General features: G+C 36.9%; 1 protein-coding gene across 4 annotated transcripts in view; it reads left to right on the forward strand.

Annotated features, from left to right (window-relative positions):
• The window catches only part of LOC131061420 (sodium/hydrogen exchanger 6), a 117,482-nt gene that overhangs the window by 12,713 nt on the left and 88,385 nt on the right, over positions 1 to 16,384 (forward strand). The gene's annotated exons all lie outside the window — the stretch shown is intronic.

The following is a 16,384-nucleotide window of genomic DNA, read 5'->3' on the forward strand; positions in this document are numbered from 1 at the left end:
TTGTAGGATGAGAGGCCTTGCCCAAAACAATCCGATCAAGGGAACGATATTCAAATATCGTCATCATGTTCTGTTTCCAGGTGTTGTAGTTGCGGCAATTTGAACTTTTGATTGTGTTCCAACATGATGTTGGTCAAATATGCCATCACAGAAACCGAGGTTGAACGAGGTCAACCTTGTGAAGGCACAAAAAATGAGACAAAGAATCTGATTAAAAATTAGATAGAAATAGTTGCACAAAGGATTTGAAACCTTGGAACAGAATTCGAGGCACAAATCCCAATGCACAAATTTTAAGGTTTGCTAAAAAACCTAGAAATTAAATTTCCTGCAAATTTAAAACCTGTAATTTTTTTGAAAAAGAAACAAAAAGGGATGATTAAAAAAAAAACCGAAAAAATGGGGAATAACCCTTGACACTAGAAACTCTAGCCATTGAAAATTACAGTTCATGGCAAAAAAAAAGGGAAAACGAGAAATAAAATGCCTTGCCGTTGCGTTGAGATCAAAAAATAATGTGCTGCCAAAAAAGTCGAGTCACTGTAGGAACAAAAAATTGCAAAGCCGCTGGAGGAAAAAAAACAAGCAGCACCAAAAAAAAGTGCAAAATCCGATGGAAAAATCGTAGGAGCCGACTTGAAAATGCGACCATAAAAAAATGCATAGTTGCGTGGGAGGCAGGAGAATTGCGAAATAATCACAGCATGAAAATTGTGGCTGTAGAAAACCCTTGTGCAGCAGAAAATAGACAAAAAACTGAACGCGAATTGTGGAAAAACCCTTGCGTGGAGGAAATAAATGCATGAAGAAAAAAACGTGACCTTCCCAAAACACAACCCTGCAAGATTTCGAAAACCCTAGCAAATATTTAGGCCAAAGAAAGCTTTCCACACCTCCAAAATTTTTTCAAAAAACCACGAACATGAAAAAGTTTCAGAATATTGCATAAAAAGATGCAATGTAACTTTTCATATCTATTACAGAAGAAAAGAGATACATTTATAGGCATATAAAATACAGTAGATATTTAATATGCCAACTAACTACTAACCACCTACATAAGACATTTAAGATGTCAACTAACTAGTTACATTATTGACCATTAACAGTATAAAGAGATATTATTCTAACACCCTCCCTTAATGGTCAATCTATCAAAAACACTAAGTTGCCCCTTGAATTTTACAAACTTATTTGGGATTAGAGACTTGGTGAGAATATCTGCAGTTTGCTCCGCTGTTGGAACATACTGCAACTGAATTGATCCGTCTTCTACCAGCTTGCAGATGTAGTGACAATGAAGCTTGACATGCTTGGTACGTTCATGGAAGACTAGATTTTTGGCCAGTTTGAGCACCCCTTGATTATCAGTATACAAGGGAGAAGGACTTGCTTGCGGCATTTGCATGTCAAAGAGCATCCTCCGGAGCCAAACGGCCTCACATGCGGCCTTTACTATTCCCTGGTATTTGGTTTCGGTCGAGGAAAGAGTCACGACCTGTTGCTTCTTGCTACTCCAAGTGACGACACCTGTACCCAAATTGAATACGTACTCATCCACTAATCCTGCCCAATCCGAGTAAGTATAACCAATCATCTTTGGATCATTGCACCTGCTATACAAAATGCCATAGTTTGAAGTGCCTTTCACATATCGCAGCACTCGCTATATTGCAATTCGATGATCAACTTTTGGGGCCGTCATGAAGTGAGAGATGTAGCTGACAACAAAATTGATGCCAAGTCTAGTGGCAGTGAGGTAGATGAGGCTGCCTACTAGTTGCCTGAATTCGGTTTCATCTACTGCAAGTGAATTAGACTTAGCTGATAACTTTTGCCCTTTCTCCATAGGTGTGGAAGCGGGTTTATAATCCTGCATTTGAAACTTGTCAAGCAAACTGCGGGGATACTTGGACTGTGAAATAAAGATACTGTCATCGGTCTGCCACACTTCAACACCTAAGCAATAATGGAGAAGCCCCAAACCTATCATGTCAAAAGCTTGACACAAGTCCTGTTTGATGGCTGTAATCAAATGTGCTGAATTGCCAGTAATGATCAAGTCATCCACGTAGACAAGAAGAAAAAGGATATCATCACCGAGGAGTTTGACATATAGATAAGTGTCAGAGCGACTGCGCTGAAAACCATTTTCAACCAAATTCTAATCAATCTTGAAGTACCAATCCCGAGGGGCTTGCTTAAGGACATAGAGGGCTTTTACCAATCTGCAAACCTGATGTTCCTTACCAAGAACGTTGAAGCCAGGAGGTTGAGTCATATAAACTTCTTCTTGCAACTCACAGTTGAGGAATGCACTCTTAACATCCATCTGGTGAAGTTTCCATCCAAACTGAGCTACAATGGCGAGAAGAAGACGAATTGTGCTCATCTTGGCAGTAGGAGCAAAAGTCTCCTCGTAGTCAATGCCCTCGAGCTGTGTAAATCCCCGAGCGACCAATCTGGCCTTGTACTTATCCAAAGAACCATTTGCATGATACTTGACTTTATAAACCCATTTATAGCTGATAGGTTTCTTCCTAGGAGGTAGATCAGAAAGAACCCAAGTGTTATTCTTTAGAAGACTATGGTATTCTGTCTGCATAGCCTTTTCCCACCCAGGAATTCCTTTAGTCTCAGAATGTGTCTGGGGCTCATGGATACTGTGGATGTTGGTCGCAAAGTTGAGTGTATTCTACTGCTTTCTCTTTCGGCGAACTGATCTATCTTCAAGAAGCTCATCATCACGAAGATCTCCTATTGCCTTGGCCCACCATTTAGGCCTGAGGGTAGAAGTACCAACATTTGGCATTGGAGGAACATCCCTTGGAGTTTCTGGAACAAAGTCATCTGGATGCGAATCCTGTGAAAAATCAATTGGTGTTGGATCGGTAGATTCCTCATCTACAGAATCAGAATGCTTTGAAGCCCTCCCATCATGGGAACCAAGAGGAAGACGGACACCAACATCAGAAGTCTTCATAGACTGAGTCGTAGGACTAGGATTAGAAGGCATAAATGGACTGGTAGTCTCATCAACCACAACATCATGACTGAAAATGAGACTATCTGTCTCCACATCAATCAACCTGTAGGCCTTGTGGTTGTCGTTGTAACCATTAAACGTAAGTGTTTGGCCCTTTGAATCAAGCTTATCACATTTGGTGTTTGGAATCCATACATGAGCAGTAGCACCGAAGACTTTCAAATAGCCCACTTTAGGCTTGTGTCCTGACCAGTCTTCTTTAGGAGTAGTCTTCTTAACAACATGTGTAGGTGACTGATTCAGGAGGTAGACTACAGTATAGACTGCTTCAGCCCAGTATTTCTTAGGAACATTGCGATGCTCCAACATAGATCGAGCCATTTTAGTAATGGTGCGATTACTACGTTCAACGACACCATTCTATTGAGGGGTGTATGGTGTGGTGAGTTGGCGCTTAATGCTATGTGTAGCACAAAACGTAGAGAAGTTAGTGGAACAAAACTCCCTCCCATTATCTGACAAATTTGGCAACCGGAGTCTTTCTCAACTAAGGCCTTAATCTGCTGAAATGTACTGAACACATCTGATTTATTCTTGAGAAAATATACCCACATTTTCCGACTGAAATCATCAACAAATAATAAAAAGTACCTAGACCCAGTAACAAATGGAGTGTTCATTGGTCCACGTACATTAGCGTGAACCAATTGAAGTACCTTGGAGGCTCACCAAGAATCGTCATTTGAGAATGGTGTCCTATGCTGCTTCCTAGCTTGACAGGCTCCACAACCTCCATGATTTTGAGTTTGGATCTCAGGTAGACGAGCAACCAAACCCTCCCGAGACAGTTGAGAGAAATAGTGCACGTTTAAGTGCCCATAATGCTGATGCCAAAGTGTTTTGATGGATGTACTCCTGGCAGCCAGAGCGGGCTTCCGAGAATCACCGAAATCAGGAAGTCTATACAAACCATGATCCTCAAGTCCCATAGAGATTGTAGTATGAGTCTCCCTATCAACAATGTTGCAGGTCGACGAACTGAAGACAACATCTAATTGAGGAGAATACCTCATGATCTGGCGGACGGAGAGGAGATTATGTTCCATGCTTGGAACATAGTAGACATCAAGAAAAAATAAATTTCTACCTCTTGAGTGAATCCAGACAGTGCCCTTACTAGCAACTGTGTACTCTTCTCCTCCTTCGAAGATTACTGAATCCAAGAATGGTGCAAATTTCGTGAACCAATCTTGATGATGAGTAAAATGCCGCGAAGCCCCTGAATCAATATACCAGGTAGAAGAGTGTACTAGATCTGCTGTTCTCTTGGCCATAAAAGCATAGAATGCAAATTATTTCTGCTCAAAGTGTTTTGTGACATTTGCCTTTTGTTGAGACCCTCCCTACTTCTTTTGTTCAGAAGCCAATCAAATTTGACACTTGACCTTCATGTGACCAAACTTATGACAATAGTTGCACTGAACGTTCTTTTTCTTCTTTCTGTTCGGAGAAGAACCAGAGCCTTTCGACTAAGAAGATTGAGCCTTCCCTTTGTTCTTAGCAGAAGATTTGGCAAAGAACGATTGCTTTGTGGAGGTGGAACTGGTATTGCTCCCAAATTGTTGTCGCCATCGATCTTGCTGTAAAAGCTTGTTACAAAGATCGAGAAACTTCAAATCGATGTCAGTGGAAGTGATATTGAGTGTTTTGATGAAATGCTCATAAGATTTGGGCAAACTCTTCAGAGTGATGATGACCATGTCCTTTTCCTCCATTGTGTGACCAATTGCCTCAAGTTCATCACGGATGTCCTTGATCTTTTTCAAGTGATCCTGCAGAGGTGTCCTCTCGTCCATCATAATCGAAAAAAACACGTTCTTAAGAAAGAACGTACGACTCTTATCTGACGTTTCATGGAGATCTTTCAGCTGCTTCTAGATCTTAGCAGTTGTCTTGCCAGATGACACTTGGGGCAGCTAATCGTCAGTCACTGAAAGTTTGATGAGCATCACCGCTTCACGGTTGTACTCATCCCATTTGTCTTGGTCTTTTCCAGCAGTGGTAGGACGAGAGGTGGTGCCGAGAAAAACTTTTGCCAAGCATTGATATTCAAAGATCGTAAGCATGCGCTGCTTCTAGGTGTTGTAGTTTGTCAAGCATGAGCATAATGTTTGTCAGAGATGTCATCATGTACCTCGAGGTTGAACTGGTGAAGGCACAAATTCCAATGCACAAAAACCAACAGATGAAAATAGAGGGTGTTTTCTGTAAGTTGGATTCTAAGGCAGAAACTGAAACCCTAGCACGATTTTCAAGGCATAAATTTTTCAGAAGACCCAAAAAAATCTGAAAGCAACCCAGAAGAGATCTCGACAAACCCACAACTAATCTGCAATGAAAATATTTTCTTGACTTGAAATGAAGGAGATAATCACAAAACCCTATCCGTCAGTTGCGTTTTCAGAAAAATACTGAAAATGACTTCAAAAAATTTGCAAATCGCGTCAAAAAATGGAGATAAAATGATGCCTTAGCTAGGGCAGAGAGAACGTCTAGAATAGAAGCAAGAACTTGGCCCAAAACCCTTAGAATTCGAGTCCAAAACAAGAAGAAATCACCGTCGGGATTAACAGACTAGAAATTAAAAAAAAAATACGAAACCCTTTTCGTGCGACTAAAAACCCAGAAATTGCAAACACAGATGGCCTCGACGACGCGGGAGTCTATAGTCACGCGTTGGAAAAAATTCACAGAAAACGCTATTTATAGGTCGCAAAAAAATTCCGATGCGAATCTCTCACAAAACGGTCGCAGATCGCAAAAAATTTTTGACGTGAATGTGCAAAAAGATAGAATATTGCACAAAACAGTTGCAGATTGTGAAAAAATTCCGACGCGAATGTGCAGAAAGATAGAACACGCGGGCTGTATAAGGCAAAAAAGAGTGTGAAAACATAAATTGCACGAGAGAGCAGAGGTACAGAAAACCCTAGGCGGGTTTCGAAAAAGGATGAGAAAAAATTCCAAAATTTTTCACAAAGATTAAAATTTTCGAAATTTTTTTCACCTATGCTTTGATACCATATTGCATAAAAAGATGCAATGGTAAATTTTCATATCTATTACAGAAGAAAAGAGATACATTGATAGGCATATAAATACTGTAGATATTTAATATGCCAACTAACTACCAACCACCTACAAAAGACATTTAAGATGTCAACTAACTAATTACATTATTGACCATTAAACGTATAAAGAGATTATTCTAACACATAAACTCTTTTCCCCACGAACTGCAAAATTGTCCAATGGCCAATTAGATATTTAAAAAAAAAAATTTCTAGAATATTTTTCAAGGTAGGAAGAGGATACAAATTTTTTATTAAAAAATTCACCAAATCCTAAAAAATCCCATCGACTCGCTATGATACCATGAAAAATAATTGAATGATCTTGAATAATTGGATGGATTAATTACGAATATACAACCATATATAAAGGAATTACAAGACAGTGTTCTAAAAAGAACGAACCGTTAATCTAAAGCTTCAACATGAAGCTAAAATGCTTAAAATGCTAAATAAAGCTAAGAAGCTAAACACTAAAAAACAAACTATGCGTTCTTATAAAAGAAGCAATAGTTGCATTTAAACGACTGAATGAACTAAAAAGCTAAATAAGTCAACAACTAAGATGACGAACCAAAAAGCTAAATGACTAACTAAATGACCATTAATAGAACCACTAAAAAGGTAATTGACTAAAAGAATTAATTATTCTAATACCTGCCTTAATGGTCATTGTATCAACTAAGTACCCGATAGAAGGCGCCGTAGGTCTTTTGATCACAAACACAAGAACAGTCTGCTGTTGTGGAGACCCTCCCAAGATCTACAAAGTGTTAATGACCAAGAATAGCTGATTCCGTCCGATTGATGTATCCCTTGCACACCAATTTTTGAACTGTCACATGTGAATTACTGAGCCTGAAACAATGATTTTGAGGAAAAATCGGCAAGCCCTCCAAAGAGCAACAAATACGATTTTAGCAAAAAACCGCAAATTTTTTTGTAGAAGAGTACTGAGTATAGTTTGGTCCAGCAACTCCAAAACAGACTGCAAGATACCACGGTTGCAGATGTTCGCACCAACAACTTCCGGTGTGAACCAAAACAGATTGCAACAAAGGATGATTTTGGAGGAAAAAAGCGTCAAACCCTGAAAACTGGATTTAGAAATCATTGTTTTCGTGAAAAAAATGGGAAAACCTAGATAACCAAAATCCCATGCAAACTTTGCGAATTAAAGATGATATCTTAAAAATTATAAACCCAACGAACAATTTTTGTGGACAAAATCGTGAAAACCCACAAACAATTTTTGAGGAAAAAATCGTGAAAATCCTAAAATCTTGCGCGGCAAAACATCAGACATCATGCGGCAAAATCCTGATTTTTGAGGAAAAAATTAAAAAAAAAACCTCTATGATTTTTTGTGGCAAAAAAACCAGAAAATCAACAAACAATTTTTTAGGAAAAAATCGTGAAAACCTTGGGACCTGTAGGACGAGAGGCCTTGCCCAAAACAATTCAATGAAGGCAACGATATTCAAATATCGTTATCATGCATTGTTTCCAGGTGTTCTAGTTGCGGCTGTTCGAACTTTTCATTGTGTTGCAATATGATGTTGGTCAAAGATGCCATTATGAAAATTAAGGTTGAATGAGGTCAACTTTGTGAAGGCACGAAAAACGAGAGAGGATAATTTGATTAAAATCAGAATAGGAATAGCTGCACAAAGGATTTGAAACCCTGGAACTAAATTTGAGGCACGAATCCCAATGCATGGATTTCGAGGTTTGTTGAAAAACCTAGAATTTAGAATTTCTTGCGAATTTAAAAGCTGTAATTTTTCATGAAAAAAATAATAATCTGTAGAAAATAATTTGTTTTTTTAAATCAATAAAAAAAGGGACAATTGAAAAAACAAAACGTAAACTAAATAGGGAATAACCCTTGGTTGTCCGTGACACCAAAAATCCTAGCCGTCGAAAATTACAGTCCGTGGCCAAAAAAAACATAGAGAAAACGTGAAATAAAATACCTTGTTGTCGCGCTAATATCAGAAAATAATATGTACTTCAGAATAATATGTGCCGCCAAAAAAATCGCTTCATTGTAGGAACAAAAAATAGCGAAAGGGAAAAAAAAATGAACAACGCGGAAAAAGAGAATATAGAAACGCCTAGTTGCATGGGAGGCAAAAGAATTGTGAATTAGTTGTGGTGTGAAAGTCGTGATTGCAGAAAACCCTCGCGCAGAAGAAAACTGACAAAAAAATGAACGCAAATTGCGGAAAAACCCTTGCTCTGAGGAAATAATCACATGAAGAAAAAAAACGCGACCTTCCCAAAACAAGACCTTGCAAGATTTCAAAAACCCTAGAAAATATTTTGCGCCAAAAAAAACTTCCTAACCTGAATTTTTTTTCAAAAACCCATGAATATGAAAAATCTTTAGAAACCCTTCTACCCACAAACTGCAAAATCGCCAAGTAGCCAATCGGATTTCTTTTCATAAAAAAATCTCTTAAAAAAAATTTCTAGAATATTTTTCCAGGAAGGAAGTGGCTATAAATTCTTTATTAAAAAAATTGCCAAATCCTAAAAAATCCCATCAACTTGCTCTGATACCATGAAAAATAATCGGATGAATTAATTACAAATATACAACCGTATATAAAGGAATTACAAGACGATGTTCTGAAAAGAATTAACCGTTAATCTAAAGCTTCAACATGAAGTTAAAATGCTAAATAAAGTTAAAAAGCTAAACACTAAAAAACAAACTATGCGTTCTTATACAAGAAGCAATAGTTGCACTTAAAAGACTAAACAAACTAAAAAGCTAAATAAGTCGACAATTAAGATGATGAACTAAAAAACTAAATGACTAACTAAATGACCATTAATAGAACTACTAAAAAGGTAACTGACTAAAAGAATTAATTATTCTAATACCCTCCCTTAATGGTCATTGTATCAACTAATTACTTGACAAAAGACATTGCAGGTCTTTTGATCACAAACACAAGAACATTCTGCTGCTGTGGAGACCCTCACAAGATCTGCAAAGTGTTAATGACGAAGAATAGTTGATTCCGTCCGATTGATGTATCTCTTACACGCAATTATAGAACTATCACATGCGAATTACTAAGCCTAAAACCATGATTTTGAGGAAAAATCGGCAAGCCCTCCAAAGAGCAACAAACATGATTTTAGCAAAAAAATCGCAAAATCTTTTGTAGAAGAGAACTGAGCTTTGTTTGCTCCAGCAACTCCAAAATAGATTGCAAGATACCAAGGTTGCAAATGTATGTCCCAACAACTCCAGGTGTGACCCAAAACAGACCACAACAAAGCATGATTTTTGAGGAAAAAACCATTGTTTCCATGGAAAAAGTAGTAAAACCCAAATAACCAAAATCCCATGCGAACTTCGTGAATTATAGATCATAATTTTTAAGAAAAAATTATAAATTCTGCGGACAATTTTTGTGGAAAAATTGTGAAAACCCACAAACAATTTTTGAGGGAAAAATCGTGAAAACCCTAAAATGTTGTGCAACAAAATATCAGACATCATGTGGCAAAATCTTGATTTTGAGGAAAAAATAAAAAAAGTCCTCCCATGGTATTTTGTGGCAAAAAAACAAAAAACCCATAGACAATTTTTTCAGGAAAAAATCATGAAAACCTTGAGACTTATAGGACGAGAGGCCTTGCCTGAAACAATCCGATGAAGGCAACGATATTCAAATATCGTCATCATGCACTGTTTCTAGGTGTTGTAGTTGCGACTGTTTGAACTTCTGACTGAGTTCTAACATGATGTTGGTCAAAGATGCCATCACGGAGACTGAGGTTGAACGAGGTCAACCTTGTGAAGGCACAAAAAATGAGACAAGAATTTGATTAAAAATCAAAATAGAAACAACTGCACAAAAGATCCGAAACTTTGGGGAACGGAATTCGTGGCACGAATCCCAATGCACAAATTTCGCGGTTTTGAAAATCCCAGAAATTAAAATTTCTTGCAAATTTAAAACTTGTAACTTTTTTGAAAAAAAAAAATCAATAAAAAAAGGGACGATTTAAAAAAAAAACGTAAAAAAAAGGGAATAACCCTTGGTTGTTGGTGACACTAGAATCCCTAGCCGCTGAAAATTACAATCCATGGCAAAAAAACATAGAGAAAATGCTAAATAAAATACCGTACTGTCGCATTGAGATCAAAAAATAATGTGTCGTGGAATAATATGTTGCCAAAAAAATCGCATCACTGCAGGAACAGAAAATCGTGAACCTGTCGGAGGGGGGAAAACAGAACGAACAATGCCAAAAAAATACGTAGAATTCGATGGAAAAATTGCAAGAGCTGCCTAGAAAACGCGACCATAAAAAAAAGCCTAGTTGTGTGGGAGGCAAGAGAATTGCGTTTTAATCGCGACGCGAAAATCGTGACTGCAAAAAACCCTTGCGCATATGTAAACCGACAAAAAAACGAACGTGAGTTGTGGAAAAACCCTTGCGTGCAAGAAATAAACGCGTGAAGAAAAAATGCGACCTTGGAAGATTTCGCAAACCCTCGGAAATATTCTTCACCAAAAAAAAAATTCTAGACCTGCAAAATTTTTCAGAAAACCACGAACATGAAAAATCTTGAGAAACCCTTTTGCCCATGAACTACAAAATTGCCTAGTAGCCAATCAGATTTTTTTTCATAAAAAGAATCTCTCAAAATTTTTTTTTGGAATATTTAATATTTTTCCAGGTAGGAAGAGGATACAAATTTTTTATTAAAAAATTCGCCAAATCCTAAAAAATCCCATCAACCCGCTTTGATACCATGAAAAATAATCGAATGATCTTTGAATAATTGGATGAATTAATTACGAATATACAACCGTATATAAAGGAATTACAAGACGATGTTCTAAAAAGAACCTAAGTTATCGGTTCCGATTCGGATTCAGGTTCGGATGCGGGTACGGATTCACGGATTCGACAATTTTTTTTTTTTTTGGTACGGGTACGGGTTCATCCGTAGATATATATATATATATTTTTTTTAGTTTTTTTTTATATATATATGTTCAAACTTCAAACATCAAAATTATATATGTTCACAGTTCAAACATACAAATATGAAACATACAATGTAACTTTCCCATACAATGATACATAAATGATAACAGATAAGTCATAAATCATAAATCCATAATTGCCAATGCCAATAAATATTCTGATATTGATATATCATAAATCATAAATGTAATATCATATTCATAATTTGCAAAATAGATAATATTCAAGTTTCAAGTTTCAACTGATTCAAGTTTCAAAATGTTAAAATAAGATTAAAAAATTTGTTTTTTAATTGTTTTTCCTTCCGGGTCCTGCCCAGGCGGTTGGGTTCCCTGTCAGGACCCACAGGGGACCCAGTCACCTGGGCAGGACCCGGATCTTGATAGGGGACCCAGCCGCTTGGGCAGGACCCGGAAGGGACCTAGGTCGAACCGGGCTCGGACTAGGACCGGGCATGAACCAGGACCAGGACTAGGACCCGGCCATTTTTGGCAAGAACCGGTAACTGAGAAAAGAATGAATTGTTAACATGAAGCTAAAACCCTTAAAACGCTAAATAAAGCTAAAAAGCAAAACACTAAAAAGCAAACTATGCATTCTTATAAAATAAGCAATAGTTGCACTTAAAAGACTAAATAAATTAAAAAGCTAAATAAGTTGACAACTAAGATGACAAACTAAAAAGCTAAATGACTAACTAAATGACCATTAATAGAACCACTAAAAAGGTAATTTACTAAAAGAATTAATTATTCTAATAGTCTGCTCTTGGGCTTAGATAGGAGTATTTCCGGGCACCCTATTGCGATGTTCTCTCCAATCTCTACGATGGTTTATTGTTGTAGAAATCAACCATCCCATTGTGGAGTGAAGGATGAAATACATGATAAGGAGGCAGCAGCATTGAGTCCTCCATCACGTATGCCAACCCCTAGGTGGGGCCAAGAGGTGGAATGACTGGATGTTCATTCTGTGCTCTTGGGCTTGATTGGAAAGGACAGGCTCCCGGTGCCTTATATGATTTCTTGAGGGATTCTATTTTGTGGATTGGTTGTTAGGGAGAGTCCTTAATTGAATCCCACATGCACATCATATAATTTGCAATGGTGATTGTAAGGATCAGGAGTCTCTTTATAATATTATTGATTATATGTTTCCAATCTTTCATAAATATTAGACAATCATCATTAATTATATTAGAAATTATAACTAACTTGGTTGCAGGATCTAAATCAAGATTTAAAGTTGGTAGTTTTGCATTCCTTAATTATACTTAATTGCTTATTTACTTAATTTGTGATTCTAGGACAAAATCTAGGGTAATCCCAAAAGGGGACATTACAAATTTGTTGAGGACCTGCACTGAAACTCATATGTTGACATGCCTATAGGTGGCTGCATCAACACGATGCAATTAGCTAGCTCACCTGGGCTTGAACTTGGGTGATCATTAGAGTAACCTCTCTACCTTCTGATTGATTACTACCCAAAGGCTGTAATGTGCAGCTCTCTTGGTGAGGACATGTAACTCCTAGTTTTATGTTCAATTTCCCATCCAGTGGCTTTAGTATGGTAACTGTTCAACTGGCTATTAAAAAGAAAATGTGCTTCTTTTTAGCTGATTTAACAAGTCTACCTGTCATAGCATAGCTGATTTTTCTTTCTCAGATGCTTACTTGGTTTTGATCTTTTAAACTATCTTTGCAAGACATTCACAGGGGCTTGACCGATAATACAAAATGACTGTTTCAAGTTGTTGCAGATTGATTTGAATGCTGGTTTTATATTTTTTCTCTTTTCCTTGAGCAATCCTGATGAGGTAATATTAGATAGCTTAAAATGTTGGCCTTTAACTTTATGTAGCTGCTCTTCGATATTGAAACAATTATCTTTTTTGAGTAGGACAAATCACCTTTACTTAGTTATGTGGTATATTCTCTGCAAAACTAATGGAATCAAAATGGTTCATGTGTGATAATGATAAAAAAAAATAAAATGTTTTATGTGTGCTTCTATGTATTCTAATGTATTATCTGCTTTGTAGATAAAAAGTAATGATGATTTTTAGGTTATGGCTTACCCAGCTTTCCTACTTGGCATATAGGACCCCGTTGTAAGTAAGGGTAATTTCTTCACTTTACTCTATATATTGTTTTAAAGTTTTTAAGATTCAATTAAAGCTATAAGGGTCCAATATTACAATAACAGGGACTGCACACTGTAATGTCCCCTTTGTAAGAGGTCTTAGTTTTGTCCTGGATTTGCCCTAGATATGATTTTTAACCAATAGGAAGAGGGTTATTAGGAATAAAGACCTGCAAAACAAAGTTAGGAAACATTCTACACATCATGCTACATAAATAAGTAATCATAACAACAACTATAACCAAGTAAAAAAATGATTGAAAAATAAAGAGAGAATAAAGTGAGCACACATTCGATTGTTAAGACAGAAGTTAGAAACATGAACAATGATTTACGAATTGTTCATACTGCTACTTGGCTACTAATGAAGCCTCAAGCACAGTAAGCTGTTATGGATGCTTAATAGGGTGTCTTGATCAACCATTCCCTCTCATCGAGTCCAATCGGATAGGGTGTCTTAATCAACCGTTCCCCTTATCAAGCCAAACTCGATAGGGTGTCTTATCAAACCATTCCCCCTATCAGCTATACATGATAGGGTGTCTTATCAAACCGTTCCCCCTATCGTTCCATACACGATAGTGTCTTATTAAATCGTTCCCCCTATCAACCACTGATAGGTAACTTGGTAGGGTGTCTTACAACCGTTCCCCTCAATCAAGCCATGAATAGGTAACTTGATAGGGTGTCTTACAACGGTTCCCCCTCAATCAAGCCACCTTCTCCCAATCATATGATTCCATCCATAACCATGGTAGAGAGGATAAGGATTTACCCCAATAGGGTGCCCTAAGTCTAACCCTCCTAAGCCCACAGGCAGAGCACCTTCACCCCCCTTTGGCCTCATGTGGACACTGCCATACATATGAGGTGGCATGCTTAGAGGTGACCTCAACACCGTTCCCCCTATTGATAACCTCCTCACTTTCCATCATGGCTGTGAAGCATTCAGATTATAAGTCGATATACATAAGTCTCAGTTAACTACAGAACATCCATAATCAGATCTATATGCGTAAACAATATTATCAGCAGCATATAACTTGTCATAAATATGCAGAAGTATGTTCAGAACATGTATAAACAATATTAACAGCAGCATATAACTTATCATAAATATGCAGAAGTAGATATATAGTGACATTATGCTATATTGTAAGCAGTGGTATATTAATCTGGAGAATGCAGATATAAACATTATTACTATGTACATAGATCATACCCCACCAAACAGAATATATAATCGCACAACTAGGTGTCGATATCGCTGTAGTTAACAAGTCTATACTCCGATGGTTGAATGATTGATGAATGATAGATTGAATGAATTCATTTGACTCTATGATTTGAGGTATTGGTGAGTGATAATGTTATGAAGGCTGGTTTGATATATTGGTGAATGATGATTGAATGTATGCTGATTTGATAGGATGATTTGCCACTTGATTGTTGCTTGATTTGAATGATTGGAATGATGATTGATAAGTGATAATTGAATAATTGGAATGATCTCTTATAAACTTCATTGGTAAAGGGTCACCACCTTTCATAAGACTTGGGTCGCCACCTTTCATTAGAATTGGGTCACCACCCTTCATTGCTACTTTTAAAATTATATATTCTTCCCAATTGTTCTCTCTTCCTCCCCTCCTCAAATGACACCTTCTTCCCTTTATATCTTTCATTGTGAGGTAGAAGTCGCAACCCTTCAACATGCCTGCCCTTTGAAAGGGTCACAACGTTTCACAATCACCACCCTTCAAAAGGGTCACAACCTTTCGCAATCACCACCCTTCGGAAAAGTCACAACCTTTCATAAATTCTGCCCTCCTTTGGAAGGGTCACTTCCTTATTTACTTCCCATTCCTTCATTCTTCCATCGACTCTTCCTTGATTTACATGCTCCCTTATTTCTTTTCTCCTCCCTCTCCCCTTTCAAATGAGGTTCTCTTCTCCCTTTTATATCTCATGTTCGAGAGAATGACAACTTTTTATTTTATGCCTTTTGACCATTCATTAACTTAGTTAAATTTTAATTATATTTAATCATATATTTTAATTTAAATGTTATTTTTATTCTTTTGTATTTTAATTTTATTATTATGATATATTATTAAATCCTATTTCAAATTGGGGACATTACACACATTGTCAACAATACCATAATAATGAGAGCCCGCAACTTAAATATATAACAAAACTGCATTCGGATGCAATGCTGCAGACATAACCAAATTCAACACATTAAAAGACTTAGTTTTGTAATGCTTAACTTTTGATTGCATGACAGAGTAAATTGGATTTTGCCAATCTGTTGATACCCACATAGATAAACTATGGCAGATGAAAGAACTCATGTAAGAAATATAGAAAAAATGATTAGAAGTGTGCTTGCTCAATACTTACGAAAGAAGTGAACAAAAATGGTAAGGATTCAATATCTAAATTGATTCTAATCAAGCATAGAAAATTTCAACACAATAAAATCATTGTTGAGCTGGGATAAGGTTATGGCAATGGGACCATAAGTTTTTAGGCAATTATTTCAATCTAGAAAAGTCATAATAATGGCATTTTTGTTATGCTGAACCCACAAGGTAACAGTCCTATTTCAATTATAGACTATCTCATTGGTCCTGACTCCCTCCTAGATTGGTTCAAGGGACAAGTCTATATTTAGATACTAACAAATCGCATTTATGGGCTTCCTAGTCACCATCATCTCAAATGATTGACCATAGAGTAGAAGGTTTGAATGGAATGTGTAACAAGTTTTGAGATTTTGATGTTGTAACAATTTATTTGAATGTAATAGAAAATGTCGGTGATTGACTGAAGTTGATTATAGCAAGGCTTGTTAATAGATTTACTAATAATAGCAAAGAAAATGCCTGTGATTGACCAAGGTCTATAATAGGTCAATGGGGATTGAGAATAGATATAGTCATAATGATAATAGCAATCTAACCATTACTTGTAGGCTATGACATTTCTTGCTTAATGGATGTAATGTCCTGTTGGTGTGTTTTTATGCATGCACAACTCAGAATAAAATATCTTGAGATATCCTATTCTCTCCTGATCAAAATCTTCTAAGTGC

The sequence above is a fragment of the Cryptomeria japonica genome, chromosome 8, assembly GCF_030272615.1.
Source record: "Cryptomeria japonica chromosome 8, Sugi_1.0, whole genome shotgun sequence".
Lineage (NCBI taxonomy): Eukaryota > Viridiplantae > Streptophyta > Pinopsida > Cupressales > Cupressaceae > Cryptomeria > Cryptomeria japonica.